The 15,767-nt window shown below is 36.9% G+C and overlaps 1 protein-coding gene across 2 annotated transcripts in view; it reads left to right on the top strand.

Moving 5' to 3' along the window:
• The first annotated feature begins 7,432 nt into the window (after positions 1–7,432).
• The window catches only part of phf24 (PHD finger protein 24), a 30,096-nt gene continuing 21,761 nt past the window's right edge, over positions 7,433–15,767 (top strand). Inside the window, exon 1 of one of the 2 annotated variants that reach the window (XM_044096418.1) lies at positions 7,433–7,950. The gene's annotated coding sequence lies outside the window, so the exon portion shown is untranslated. The remainder of the gene's footprint in view (positions 7,951–15,767) is intronic. The other variant, XM_044096419.1, reaches the window with a different exon arrangement.

The raw sequence follows: 15,767 nt of genomic DNA on the forward strand, positions 1-15,767 counted from the left end.
ACAAATGATCAATACAGCTCTGTGTCACAATGTTGTGAACAGCAAAAATTTTACCACCCCTTCAATTTTTTTTTACATTTTCTCTCATCATATATATATATATATATATATATATATATATATATATATATATATATCTCAAAAAATATATATATATATATATATATATATATATATATATATATATATATATATATATATATATATATATATATATATATATATATATATATATATATATATATATATATGTGTGTGTGTGTGTGTGTGTGTGTGTGTATTTTTATTTTTTTTTTGTCACATCTCAGCTCGGATCTTCAAAATGAGCATAATACTGCTGCTATGTAGCTCAGATTATTACAACTATATTTTTGGATTGCATTCAAAATGTATTTGTTACCTGACTTTCAGTCACAACATACATTTCTAACTTTAACAACCAGGTCAGATCCATCTGGATGTCTATGATGAGTCAAATATTTTCATGACTTTAGGAAAAACTGCTTCAGAGTCAAGAGATATGACAGCTGATGCTTCTGAGCAGATGACAGCATCAGAACCAAGCAGCCGCCAGCGTGATCTCTGACTTTTAATATCCTTTGGGCTCCTCATGTGATTCCTAATTATGAATCCACCATAGTTGTTTGGTTGCTAACAGTGAAAGGCAGATTTATTTTGCTTGTTTGCCATTTCTATGGCTTAACTGTTAAAAAATTATGAATATGTTGATTAACCCAGCTTACAGAAAGAGTGGAAAACAGTTTCAGTTCAAACTTTAACATTTCTGTGTTAATAGTCTACAAAGGCACAAGCCACACAGGAAGTTCTTTCTGAAATATCATCCACTAAAGCATAACACACAAGAACATATAATAATTTAACTGGATGTTTACATCAAAAATATTGATAAGTACATGCAAGATAAACTTTTGGGTATAAGATGAAAAGCATTGATGTTCTGGGCTGAATGGATCATGACCAAGGTTTTATAGATGAAATAACTTTTTACTCTGTCAGTTGAAATTTTGGGGAGTAATTGTGCCTATCATTTGACTACAACACAGCGTCAGTTTACCATTTCAATGCAGTTCTCTTAAGGCCATTCCATATTTAGATCAGTTTGAGGTTTGGCTGTGACTAGGCCACAACCACATCTTCATAATTTGTGTTTTTTTTTTAGTCCTTTAAATTGTTTTGGTAATCTGAAACATTGAAGTGTGACAAAAAAAAAAAAAAAAAAAAAAAAATCTGAAATAGAAGAATTGTGGAAGGAGGCAATCCCTTTTTATAGCATGGTATATGAAAAGGTAGCAAAAATGCAACATAAAATCTTATCTGATTATATATATATATATAAATTATAAAATATCATAATTAAAGCAGGTATTTGGGAGTTCACTTTTTTTGTACTGTCGTAAAATTTGCAACCTGAGTTACGGTACATGCTAACATGCAGTGATTTGGGGAGGCAGCTGCACTGTAATTGTGGAGGATGTGCGTAAGAAAATAATTAGATCATTGAGACATCGTGTTTTGCCTCCAGCTGTCTGGGTTTCATTACTTTCATCTAAATGGGTGTGTCAGGCCACTGTTTGTTCATCTGTACAAAGTTCAATTATGTATTTATTTGTGACTGATAATTAACTCAGCACTGGATGATTTCCATTCATTAGGTATTGGATGTGATTTTACTCAGTACTCATAGAAATTGCCTCTCACTGGGGTGCATACAATATAAAGCAATAAGTAATTAAATTTAGATGGAGATTCTGAATAGTTTGATGTTTTTCATTAGCTTCTGGGATAAAGATGAGAAAATCAATACTTATGCCACATTGCTGGATTTTACTTTTCATTTTTGCTTCTTGTCTTCTTCAAACTCTATGAAATGTGTGACACCATAATATGGCAGCGGCCCAGTCTACCCAGTTACAATCTTCTCCAAACAGTTGGATCCAAAGTGTGATGTTTCCATTACAATAGGAGTCTTATCAAATATTAAATTATGCTAAAATGCTCTGTTGGGCAGCTGCCATGGAAATATGGACTGCAAACATTATCTCTGTCTGATTTCAAACTGATTATCTACTCATGAAATAAACAGGGAGGTGGTTCTTATGCACACAGCTAATGGCTTTTCCTTTCATTACTGTCTTCCTTGTAGGGCTCTGAAATCAGCCAAGAGTCTTTATAAACATGGGACAAAAAACAACAACAATAACAACAAAAACTGATTAAACCTTTCCCCCACGCCTATTCTTCTGGTTTCTGGCAGTAAAACGAAAAGAGAATCTCCACCTGACTCTGCTGGCTACAGATGTTCTGTTTCTGTCACTTCATGCCTTATTAATTAACCCTGTCTGGTATTTTACAATCCTCAGTAGCAGGATCGCAAGATCCGGTTTAGGCTGCAAATCTCAAAGTACTCCTGTCTGTGGTGATGAAAACACACAAAAGAAATCTATTCTCCTTTCACCTCTTTCACCATTTTCTTCTCCCTTTATTCTATATATAGATACATATATATTAATGGGAAATGTGTAGAGATGCTTAAAACAGGTTGTAAAACAATACACCAAGCTTTCATCATCTGAAAATATCCACAAATCTCTTTTCTACTGAAGGGGAGCAAAAAGAACGCTACTGTAAAAAATGAAATAAAATAAAAAAAGAAAATCTTAAAAAGTCCTATTTAAAGTTACATTACATTTTGTAGACACCCAAAATATGTGAATGAATGTGCTCTGATTAGATGAAACTTGATTTTGACCTTCAGGTCTGACAGCAAAGTACAGTACTATCTGCAGAGGAAAACTAACATTGCACATTACAATGAACCCATTGAGAAGCATGGGAGTGGCAGCATCATGCTGTGAGGATTAGAGAGGGGAAGTGAAAAATACACCCCTTTTGTCTCAGTTAACTTAGCAGAGTCAGCTCTTGTGGCTCCCAATAGTCTAAGTCTCTAAGAGTCTTATTTTTAAGTTAAATTCAGTCAGTTTGAATAATTTATGTGTTGGCAAGAATTTTCTAATCAAGTGTTGATAAAAAATATTAAGATTGTTTCAGAATAACTAATTTTGTGGGCAATATCTGCAAACTTTGAAGTTTATGTGCGTACAGCTATCAAAATTCAGTAACTAAATGTGTATCCAAGCAGCACTAAGGTTTGCTTTAGTCCAGGAGCCAACATCCTCATAAATCTGGACCTGCTAGCTGTAGGCACTTATTGGAAAACACAATCTCTGCTGCTTGGTGCTGGATGGCTTCTCACTCAAATACACAGTGCAATTTTTGCATTTGAAGTGTGTGGTTCACAGCCACCAAAAAACTGTGATACATATTAAAAGTTGAGCCACAGATGGTCGTTTTGATTTTGGGTCGAGACTTTGAATTGTTTTTACGTATCCATTTTAGCGCCATCATTATTTCCCATCAACTTTTTTCCTTTACTTGCAAAGAAGCAAGACAAACAAATCCCATAAAGCCCAGAGAAACTTAAGTTTCAAGAGTATTGTCCGTAAACATATTACCATGAAAAATGCATTTTATCCTTCCCCTATTTTATTTTCTTATGCAAACAAGTTCTCTTTTCAGTTCTGCATTTCAAGCATTCAATTTTTCCAATGGGTTTGCTGCACAGTGGGAACTAAATTAAGTACATTTACTTGCTGTGCTGGCGAGAGTCACAGGCTGCCCCTACTGCTTCTCCCAGGCCATAAATAGGCAGAAACCTGTGACACATTTAATTAGATTCAAAGCCCAAGCTGTCAGTCGTTGTGTTTTGCCATCCCTTCTCGTAGTCCTAATGGATCCTTGTGGTTGGTAATGGCTTGACGTCAAATACGTTGTGTCAGCTCTTAGGAACAATGCTGAATAATTGGCCACTGTCAACAATTATAATGAATATGCTCCGCTAGAAGAAGATGGCAAATTGTCTGAGAAACAGAAACATTAAACTGACGTCAGGATTTGATGAAGTGACCATGAGCTTGCATGCTATATTTTCAATTTAGAAACAGCAAAAAAAAAAAAAAGTAAACAAAGGTCCTCTGTCACAGCAAATCCCCAGATTTTCCCTGATAAGTAGCAGAAGAAAGGACAGAATTCCTATAAAATTATTGATTTACTGAGAAAGATGAGGCAACATCATTTACCAGGAGCATCTGGACAAAATCCCTCCAACTGCGCTTAGTAAAAGAGTAAGTTGCATGTCACTGAAATAACACAACACTGTGACAAAAAGCAGCTGCGCTCGAGTATCAGACCTACAGCCAGCTGAGTCTATGGTCTTTGTTATTAGTTTTCCAGAGATGGGCTGGTGGATAGTTTATTAGAATCTGACGGCAGTCTATCGGATTTTGACACAGAGATTAAAATCCAATTAATACTTTATTACAATGTGTAATGAAACCTCGACAGTGGCATAAGCTCAAAGATATTGGTAGTCTTAAAAAAAAAAAAACTATAATTACACGGTACACAATCATTTCCTCATCTGAATGAACCGGACCTTCTCTGAGAACTTAACGACATGAGGAGATTATTATTTCTTTAATTTAAAAATTGCTTGAATATCTCTACAAAGAAATTTGGAGCTTTTTACATATGCTATCAAGTTATGTACTTTAAAATTGTTACTAACAAATGTGTGGTATATTGAGAAATTATTCACAGTGCTCCACTTTTCCCACACATGGTTATGTCTCAATCTTATTCCAAGCTCTATTAAATTAATCTCTTTCCACAAATTCTACACTTAAATACTAACTTACATAAATGTGATTTATTGTTTTTTAAAAATATGCAAAAAACTCAACAAAAAAAATATTCCACATCATAATAATGGAATATTTGTGTGCAGAGTTTAATAAAATTGGAAATAAAACTTTAACAGCAGAGTGTGGAAACGTGAAGTGCTTTAAATACTTTCTGGGTGCACTGTATGTCCATGTCTCCATAAGTAGTTCATAACATCACATTGTATTGCATTAACTGATTGGTTCCCTGTGCCTCATGAATACAAAAATTGACTGGTTAGACTTAAAAAGACACAATTCTTTACACTTTAGTTGCAAAATGAGATGCCATCATGTTTCTTCTTATTCCTGAAGAGAAAATAATGCTGCTCTGAAAAGACTTTGATTGCAGCGTCCAAAAATCCAACTCCAAATCCAATTCCATTGGAATGCTATTAAGCTCCAGCTACACTGTGAATGGACTGTTAATGCTGACAGACCGGCCAACTGAGACTATTATGGCACATCTGCCAGAGGAACTGAGACCATTATAGTTTTTTGGTTTTCAAGCTTTTGCCATTCAGGAAAAAAAAGGTTCCAAGACTGACGCCACAACTAACATTTGTCTTCATTAAAGAGTCATTTGTTAAAAGCCTTTTGAAAGAAGTTAGAGAATTCAATTTTTGCTCTGTGAAGTAGCTACCCAAGATTAATGATCAAAGCTCAAGGAAAAATTCTTATGGCTAAAAGACAAACTTCTAGGATTCTACATGGATCTACTTCTGTTTCTAGACAAATTATGGGAATATCCAGCATAAAACATGATACGAGTTGTGTCATGTTGGGGGATACTTTTCTTCAGCAGGAATAGAGCAGCCAAACACATACACATATACATGATAAACTGTCCATGCCACATCTTAAAAACTGATATTCCTTGATTCTAGCAAATCTGGTGAAGCTTGAGCTATTTTGCAAAGACAAAAAGTTTAGTCTCCACATATGATGGGGTAGAGACATACACCAAAAGTCTTACAGCTGTAAATGCAATGAAAGATGATTCGAGAATTGATCAAGACAGAAGAGATGAATGCATGCCACAGTTTTCAGATGGTTCTCTCTAAACACGTTTGAAAACCTTGCATAATGTTTCTCCATTTCATATTTTCCATGCGCTATTTTGTCTTAGTTTGTCACATAAATTCTGAATTCGCCCTAACCTGCAGTCCATCTTTACATTTATTTTGCATGTTCTTATTGTGTCTGCTCGTTTGCCCCATCTGTAAATGTTTATGACGGTTTTGCAAGGCTGTAGGATCACATGGCTCATATTTGTTTAGCTCCAGCTGTACTCTTCAAAAGATTTTAAATATATCTCCAATTTCTGCCATGTTCAAAGACTTTGTCAGTCTGTACTTTTACATGTTCTACAAATCACTTCAAAGACCGTCTTGAACAATAACTTTTTCAAGCACTGTGGAGATTTTTTCAAGGCTTAATATCTTTCCTGAGCGTCGCTCCAGTCTTTGTTCCTAATTATGACAGCATATTGTGCAATAGAGGTGTCAGAATTTAAAATAAATATCTTCAGCAAAGGAACATAATCTGAACACGTTTCCTGCACTGAATGACAACATTGTAGTTGACAATTTCTTTTCTTTCTTTGTTTTTCCTTTTTAAAGAGAAGAGTGACCAATTACACTAAAAACCATGGGTCAGTCTGCACTCAAGGCTTTATTAATAATGTATGCTTCTCTATTTAAGGCAAGAGGATATGGAACAACAAAGTGCAGCACAGTATATTCAGATGTGCATACATTAGCCACATATTGTTCTGTGAACTGCCGCAGGATGTCAGGCTTTTTAAATGGCTCTAATGAAATTGACCCAGCTTTCAACTTTCTGAGCTGTCCACAGTAAGTGTGTTTTATATGCATTGTAGAAGTCTAAGCAAATAATTTAAACTTATTCTAAGTGTTGTGAAGACTTACTGAAAGCAGAGTAGGATCTTCTTAAAGAGACAGAGGCTTATTTCAAGGCATTAAGTAAGGTGAGGTAATTGTATTTACATTTTCAGCAACAAAGCAATTCAAAGTCAAATGTCTTTAGTTATGTTAGATATGCACAGGATTTTTTATAACAACTGAAGGCGACATAGTTGCTTGATTTAGCTATAAAATGGCACTACAGTGCATGGAACATACATAATGCATTCCCTTTAAGCATATCAAATGCAATAATCTGGAAAGGATTAAGGACATTTTAGGATGTAACGTGCTTTTGCACAGGAGGATCTTTGTTTTGTTGACGTTTTGAGTGAGAATGACGTTATGCCAACACATGGGGCTGTTCTGATGAGTGAGAAACAAAAGAGAATCGCTAAAGAATAAAAACATTCTGTTTCTGAAGGGAGCAATGTTACAGAAGATTGATCAGTTTTGTGCATGATGCCTCTCTGTTCTAAATTATCTCCACAGGGTTCCAAAACACTGCAGCCCACTCTCTGATCCAACTATGCATAAAACGTGACTAAAATGAGATCCAAACCTTTAAGCTACACACTCCTTCTTAAATTGACTCTCTGTACTAAGCTTCCCGTGTATGTGTGTGATAATTGGCTGGTCCAGAAGCCTCTGGTCCGACGTCATGGCCCCAGAGGTTCCGACCAATCAAGAATATCCGGCCCAAAACCTGACGAACCCCCACACAAGTTATTAACCTGAATGATAGCCACTAATTCACATCAGGAACTCTCTGTGGAAACGGGAGGAAGTATAAATATGAAGGTCATAAATCTGGCATTTAACTGCGATTCTGCACTAAGTACACTTCATGCCTGACCTGAACGGCAGCTGCTGTCCGTCTGGTGAGGGAGTAGCTCAGGAAGGAGGGCGGAGAAGAAAAGAGAAGAGAGGACAGAAGGAGGAGGTGGTGGTGGGGGGAGAAGATTTCAGCACCGGAGCTGTTCACGGCTGGCTTGGACAAGACTGTTCTTTCTGCTTCCCACCGTGTGCGCACTCTTTGCGCGACTCGGGATAATAAACCGCGGTGCTCGTTCATCTCCCCCTGCGGGGCGAACGGCGGCGGGCGACGGAGTGGCGCACATACTTCATTCGAGTCAAGTCTTTGCCATGTTGAGCGGCCGGGATTGAGACAGGGCAGGTTAAAGTCTCCAATAAGTCACGGTGAAGAGCGATACATCCCGTTTACGGTGAGTTACCGTCACTAAACTCAGCCTCGGTGCAAGCGTCGTGTTATTTCTAATTTTGCATGATGTAAATAAAGAGCTAAAATGTTGTCTGCTCTCAGCTTATGTCGCCTATACTCTCGCATTGATGGATTTGCAGGGAAACCTCATTAAATATGCGTGCAGGCAAATAATATTTAGGTCAGCATCATTATGGGTGTGGATGTGCTGTTAAACTACCATTCCCCTCGCAGCTGCGTGTGTTTCTCCTTTGTAGCACAACAATGGACACAAACTTGATAAAAAATAATAAAAAGAAGAGTATATAGTTGCCTTTAAAGGAAGTAAATATTAAAACACCTAAGGTTTTCCATTGCTCTGTATAATATGTAGAATCCGTTCAGGGGTTCTGCAACTACTGGCATGCTTGGATGATCTTCCCTGCTGCAGACACCAGTTTAGGCTGCTTTGTCTACTTTTCCCATGACTATTGCACCGGAGAGTGCTGCGCCCCATTAAGCTCTCCATCAGTCTTGTCCACTGGCCCCTCAAAGGTCCACAAACAAGCCGAATGTGTTGTTAACCTTGGAACAAGTCCTACTTCTCAGCCTGTGACAGATCCCTGCAGCCTGAGCTGCCTCGCTGCTCCATGCTTTTTGTAAAAACTCTCTCAGCGCCTTTGACTGGCACAGGCTCTGTGCCTCAATGTGTCTGAATGCCAACATGGTGTCTCCTGCTTAAAGACGCATTGAGATTTAAATTCCTCCTCCATTCATTCTGTTCTCTTCCTCACTCTCTTTTTTTCTCTGTTCAAAAGCTGAGTTTAAAGTCCCCATATGCATTTGCTGAGCCATGAGCATTTCCTTAGAGTGAAATGCAGTGGAATGGTGGGATAAGAGGCAGTGAGATGCAGGAAGGGAAGACTTAAGGTTCTCACACAAATTAGTATGTTTCCTCTTGAAGCAATCAGGAGTCAGGCTGTTATATTTAGGGAAAAGGGGAAACCTATGCTCATCCATTTGGATCTTAATGTTAAATATTTCTTTATGAATGCAGTTTTTGTCTATCCAATATTTTATTGTGAGTTTCATTTTAGAAATTAGAGCAAAACTCTGATGTGATACACTATAGCATAATACGCCGTTTTTAATGTATGAACAACACAAAAAGTGTGGCAGACATTTGTATTCACCTGATTTTAATAATTAAGTAAAATCCAGTACAATCAACTGTCTGTAAAATTCACTTTAAAATCAAGTAGAATCCACCTGTGTAATGCAATCACAATATAAATACAAATGTTTTGTGAAGGCCTCAGAGGTTTGTTAGATGACATTAGTAAAGAAATGGAAGCATGAAGACCAAGGCTGTGTTTAAATTTAATGTAGCATTAGCTGATGAATCAATGCAAGTGACCAGATGCCTTAACAAAAATATTTATTATGTTTTCCACAATAGAAAGTGTTTCAAGATGTAATCCATGGCTAAAAAAAAAAGCCACGAGAAATCTTGCTTAAACTCTCTCCTGTTTAAGGACAGAGCAAACATGATGGAAAAAGGCGATTTGACCAGAACATTTTGACTCGAGTGCAAAATTTTATGTTGCTACTATGCAACACAAATCTGTAATCAATTTCCAAAAACTGCAAAACAGATGCAATTCTGAGTTTCCTTAAACCGAGGCTAACTGACCTGCTTAGAGTTTCATTTAATTAGTAGTAAGTGAAACCTTGGTCAACATATTTAGGTCTCTTCCTGGCAGTACCAACAACCTTTTCAGCAAGTCAATGTTCTTCTTAGGCCTTCTAACGAGCCATTATTGGATCCAGGTGTGTTAAACCAGGGAGAGAACTAAAGCACACAGGATGCTGGCCCTCCAGGACAGACTTTGGGCTCCCCTGATGTAGAGGGTGTGCGGTTCTGCCATTTTCCTCATTGAGCAAAAGCATTTTGTTGTGACGTGCACAATGTTGGAGGCATCGCGTAGCTCAAACACCTTGATCTCATCCAAAAAGATATGAACTTGCTAATTCCTCTGTCCATTGTAGTAGCTGATATATTGTGAAAATCCGGTAGAAATGATGCACTAATCGAGTCAGAAATACACTGCAGAGAATCAGTCGAAGTGGAAGACGCCATGTTTACTTAGAAACAACGTGCCGCAAGGCTTTGTTTGTGAGACTTGCGGCTATGTGGGATTTTCTAGGTTGGTTGTGGGCAGAGCTTGGTAAAGTCAGTTTATGCTAGCTTCTGTGATAGCTTCAAGACCATTTCCACCGTATGGATTAATGTATATTATTTGTGTTTGGACTATCAAAATAGGCAAAAATGTGCTTCTCATGTATTTATAGATTTTAGATATTTGTGCTCCTAAGACTGTGCAAATGCTGGACATTCACTGTATATCAAGAAATGATCATTTGTTAGAACATACTAAGACTAAGTCTAGTGTAAAATGTATGGCCAAACTTGCACAGTGATGTTAACAGATCCTCTCCATCAAACTGATGGAGTTTGAAGTATTTTGATGGTTATATAAATATTATGATCTCTCGATACTTATAGCTCCAATTACAGCGATAGGTGTGTTCTGCAAAGTATTGACTGAAGGGGGCTGAAGCGACAAAAAAGTGAAAAAGTTCCAAGAGGTATGATTACCTTAGCTGGGAACTGTATTTATGTTGGATGATTGTAGTTGGCTCAGATCTGGATGAACTCATTAGAGTAATTAGTTCCAGTTCTTTGCTTGCCTGGTTTCTGAGTGAGATCCTCAGCAAGAGGCGGACTCATTCCCACGAAAAAGCATGCACAGTGGTCCGCTCATTTAAAAACTTCCCCGCCTTCTCCAGAACAAGGAGTGAAAAGGAGGACTGGTTAGGATTCAAATCAGCACATACCAGTGAGAAACCAGCTTTGGGAACGGAATCATACAGTCAGACAAATGCATACAAACTCCCTCCCCCACAGTATTAGAGAGAGCCAGGTACAGCTTAGCATCCTCTGTACAGTGAAAAATTGATGAAAAGGGAACCAGCATGAAGAATCATGCCAGCCTAATGTAGCTTGAACACAGAGATGCTTTTACTGGAATTTAACTTTAAGACACATTTAAATTTAGACTCTATTTATATTTAACTTCCCAAGCTTTAAGAAATTCTCACGTGAGCCAATTAAAGAAGAAGAAAAAAAAAAATGTTGCGTTTCTAACATGATATTTTCTCAGCTGTAATGTGTGAACAATAGAACAGTTGTTATTATGAAGAAGTGATAAAACTAAGAAAATATAGAAAAACACCATTATGCATTTATGAACTGGAAATAAAAACAGAGATTCAAAGTTTACATAAAACTGGCCTACGAATGAGCAAAACAAAACCAATTTCCTAAATGTTACCAGTTTAATAGGCCTTTACGGTACTTTTATAAAATTTATCAAAGTGTTTTAGATTCAGTACCGTCCACTCTTTGACCCGAATAAAAAAAGTAAAAGTAAATCTGTATTTTATTGCAGTAGCCTAATGTCACTGTAAAAAAAGCGAAGAGTCAGACATTAAATTAAAAAAAAATCCTTTTGTTTAAAAACAAAAACATGTCTTTTCATGCAAAAAAAAAAAAATCTGATCCTGATTAATTTCAACAATTCAATAGAAAAAATGTCAACATGGTGTCTTTATAAATGTCTTTAGTTAACACACATCTCATGCTGACGGTCTTTGGTCTGATGCTGAGCTGACCACTGGATAATGGTGTTGCGTTTTTTAGATAGATGGGACTCTGCAGTTTTTACTTTAGGATCAGAATAGTTATTAAACAGAAACTTGAAGTAATCCCAGTTTGGTACAAAGCTCAATTTTGGATTTCAGTTTGATTGTTCAACTCTAGTGCCATATCCTGAAGAATTCTCCAACGACTGTCTTTGATCTTCTGCTTAGTAACACAGTGTTTTCTGTTTACCTGGGTTTTATAAGGGCCTTGACACAGAGATCCATTTCTCTTTGTCATTCCTCAAAATTGAAAACACATGAGAACATACCAGTAAAGTAGAGGATGGTAAGAAATCTAGGAAAGTCTCCAAACTCAACTCCAATTAACTGCAGTAAAACTTTGTTTAGCTCTATCCTGCTGCCAGCATCCCTGACTGTGATGAAAAAAGCATCTCCCCGGCATGATTGTGCCACTGCCATAATTCACTGAGGTGATGTGTAGAGGACAACACAGGAGGGAATACTAATACTGACTTTGGAGTGCCCTTTTTTTGTCCTTAACTAAAAGAGCAGTATCATTCTGCAAAAATAGCCTGAGGTAGAATTCAAAATTATTAGAGCCTCAATGTCATTTACTGTCGGTGCTGTTAACTGTCACAGCATGAGAAAGTGTGTTTGTCTGAGATAATTTTGATGAAACACTGTAAAACGAAGTCACCAGAATATAAAAGAAAGCATTCAAAAAGCACTTACAGGGATTTGAAAAATAATGCTGTGCCACCGACTTCTTAAATTGTTCCTATTTATGCGAAAGCTGATGACTCCTCAGAGTCATCAGCTTTCAAGCCCCAGCAGACAGTCTCAGACGTCTGCTGATTTTAATCAAGAGCATTAATAGACGCTCAAACTTCAATAATCCTGCAGTGTCTTCAGTAGAAAAACATGAGGTTTCAGTGAAAAGGGTAAAAAATGAAAAAAATTCTCAAAATGCATAAGAACATGCTGAACAGGTTGTGAAAAACAAGTCAACTGTAGATTTCCCTCAATATTTTCAGAATACTCAGCTGAATTGCACGTTAGCAGTAGAAAAGAAAAAAGCATTTCTACAGCCTTGTATGTCAGGCTGTGCCCCAAGTAGTGGCCCAGTTTTCCCTCTTTATCCAGATCTTTTTTTATCTGGGGGCATTTAAATCATTGACGTTGGTCTTGGAGGGAAAGCAAAGATGGCAGAGGCAGCTGTTTCTGCAGGAGCCTGGTGATCGCTGCGCCTCGGGGATCTTTATCCCTTCCTTCTCTGCTCGCATCACCCATCAGATGTAATGCAGAAGCTAAATCAGAAAGACTGCTGAAGCTGCTAGAATATTTTCTGAAACAGGTACTACATGAAGTGAAACGGGTAAGAAGACAATCAGTGCACAACCATTGTGAAAGGTTAGCAAGTTTTGGAAGATGGAGAAACAAATTGGCTGTAAACAAGAAGCTGTAAAAGCAGTGCTGCTAAAACTGTAATTTTAGGTGGAGTCATAGCAAGCTAGAAATCTTTCAAATAAAAATGTATTTCTTAGTCTTAATTTAGTCTTCTTGTGTTTCAAGCATTGGACACAGATACATGTGAAAAAAACTCTGCATATTGAACCAGAAATCCTCGATGTAACAGTTTTATTAAATTAAATCTTTAGTGAATATCTTCACTGGGAACATTATTATTGTTATTGATATTGTTTAAAATAACAGAAGCACTTCAATTAGAGCGTTAGAAAGAACCAAAAGTTCTGCTGCAAGTTATGGATGAGCTTTTCTTTTTTCACTTCTTTGATCGACTACGGCACATCTGAACCTGTCAGCCATCACCAATTTCTCACACTGCTCTGGTTTCATATTGCTCTTTTCTTCTTATAGTTTGTTTCATATTTTCAACTCCAAAGAGGGTTTTAAACCCATCTCTTTCTTCACCAGAAATCTTCCAGTGGAGTGGGTCAAATCAGGACTCGATGCTTGTCATTTAATTACTTCAGTAAAATGGGCTTCAAGGCGGGAGCATGATCAGTTCTGCTGTGTGACACAGAATGCTGACCACCGTTAGAAATTGCTTAATTAGGAAACAGTTTCCACAAGAGAACAGAACATTGCAAAGATTTTCTGAGTTTTTTTTTTTTTTTTTTTCATTCTGTTGTGTAAATAATAACACATGGCTTTGCACATGGCCTGGTTTCAGTCTAATTCCACTTTGAAACTAAGCTAGAGAAAAGGACTTGATAGTTTTGCCTTAGCTGATTACATGTCAATGAAAATTTTATATTTTCTAATAATTTAGGATGTGGTAAAAGTAATCTCACGTATTTACACATTTTGACAATCACAAACTGATCTATTTGAAAATCGTGTCCCCTTTTACACTAATATCCCTAAATAAAATCCAGTGCAACCAGCTAGCCTAACAGGTTGCATATTTTTTTTACATAGAAGATAAACCAAGAAACACCAAGGAGACCAAAGAACACAGTTGCTAACAAGAAAGGATGAATCAGAAAATTTGACAACAGTGCTATGGTAACTGTAAGAACTTCAGAAATCCATGGCTGAGGTGGAAAAATCTTTTGACAAAATACATACTAGTTGTGCACTTCTCAAATCTGACAGAATGACAGAAAAAGGTAAGATGAAAAAAAATGGCAAAGGTGTTATTGAAGTTTTCTAGTAAACATGTTGAAGAAAAGTCTCTGGTAAGAGGAGACTAAAGTGGAATTTTTTGGACTATAAGCAAACTGTTGTTTGTAGATGAAAACTAATAATGCACCTAGACATAATTTACACCTTGAAAGGTGCTGGAAGCATCTCCTCTCAAGATAATCATGAGACAGGAAATCTGAGATGGGGATGTTGAAAGAGACATGATAGATGAAGCTAGGAAAATCAGATGTCCACCTTGCAGGAAGACAAAATATGCAACCAGAATTACAGTGGTGGGGTTTAAATGCAAACACATCACACACACACACACACACATGCACAAAACAAAACAAAAAAACATTAAACATGTGACTCTCTTCTCCATATCGATACAATATTTTGTGTTACTACATCACATAAAATCCTAAAAAGATGCCAACTTTGTAAGTCAATACTGTTTTGAGAGCAGAAAATGTATTACACACTGACAAAGATGGAACCTGAAAGCATGACTCATGTGTTTTATGACATTGTTACATTAAGAATGATGCTGGAAGTCTTTTACCGCTTACTCATTCTGCAGAAGCAATCCTCCATATTTCCAGAAGTGTCAAAAGAGAGAAGCCTAGAAATTTTGCTGGATCCATTTTTTTTTTATCCCCAGAGGCAAAAAAGCATGGAATGAAACTGAGATATTACATCTTCATAAACACAAAATGCTTGGAGAGAGGGGGTTTTCAGAGTTATAAGAAATTTATGAAGGCAGCGCAACATTAATGAGCATGTTCGTGTAACCTCTTGTACTCATTGTCTGACTTGAAATGTCACGCACATGAGTGATACACCCTGAAGAAGTGGATGTCCTGAGAAATGTTCTCCCTAACAGAAATTACAGGAACATGTCTGTTACTCAACCTCAAGCTGTCTGAGAGCTTGTCCGTAACTGAGAATGCTCAGCCTCCTAATCAGTTTGGAGCAGACGTTCAGAATGGATCCCCTCAGACACTGTAAACCAAGTTACACCCTTTACCCTATGAGCAAAATCTAAATATTTCTGCCAGAGAAACTGTGCTTCAGCCTTATCTCTGTGAAACCATTTTTTTTGTCTGAACTTGGATGTAATTTATGTAAAAAGGATGGTATCATCTTTACAAAATGAAGAGCCTGTATCTCTTGAAGAGATAAAAGGGAGTATTTTTTTATTAGGAATATTTAACTCATAAATCCATCCAAATCTAATATACACAAAGATTGAATAAGTCGTAATTGGTTAATCATACCCAAAGACAACTTTTAGATTTTTTTCCCCCAGTGAATTATTTACAGTACATGCACACAGATCAACTAAACTATAACTTTGCCAGGTGAAATGCATGAAATTTATTATTTCTACGTTATGGCGCCTATTTTATGTGTGTGTATGGGTGTCTGGGTTGCCAGATTAATGCTCTCCTTGTGTTTCAATTT

This window comes from Gambusia affinis, linkage group LG17 (genome assembly GCF_019740435.1).
Source record: "Gambusia affinis linkage group LG17, SWU_Gaff_1.0, whole genome shotgun sequence".
Lineage (NCBI taxonomy): Eukaryota > Metazoa > Chordata > Actinopteri > Cyprinodontiformes > Poeciliidae > Gambusia > Gambusia affinis.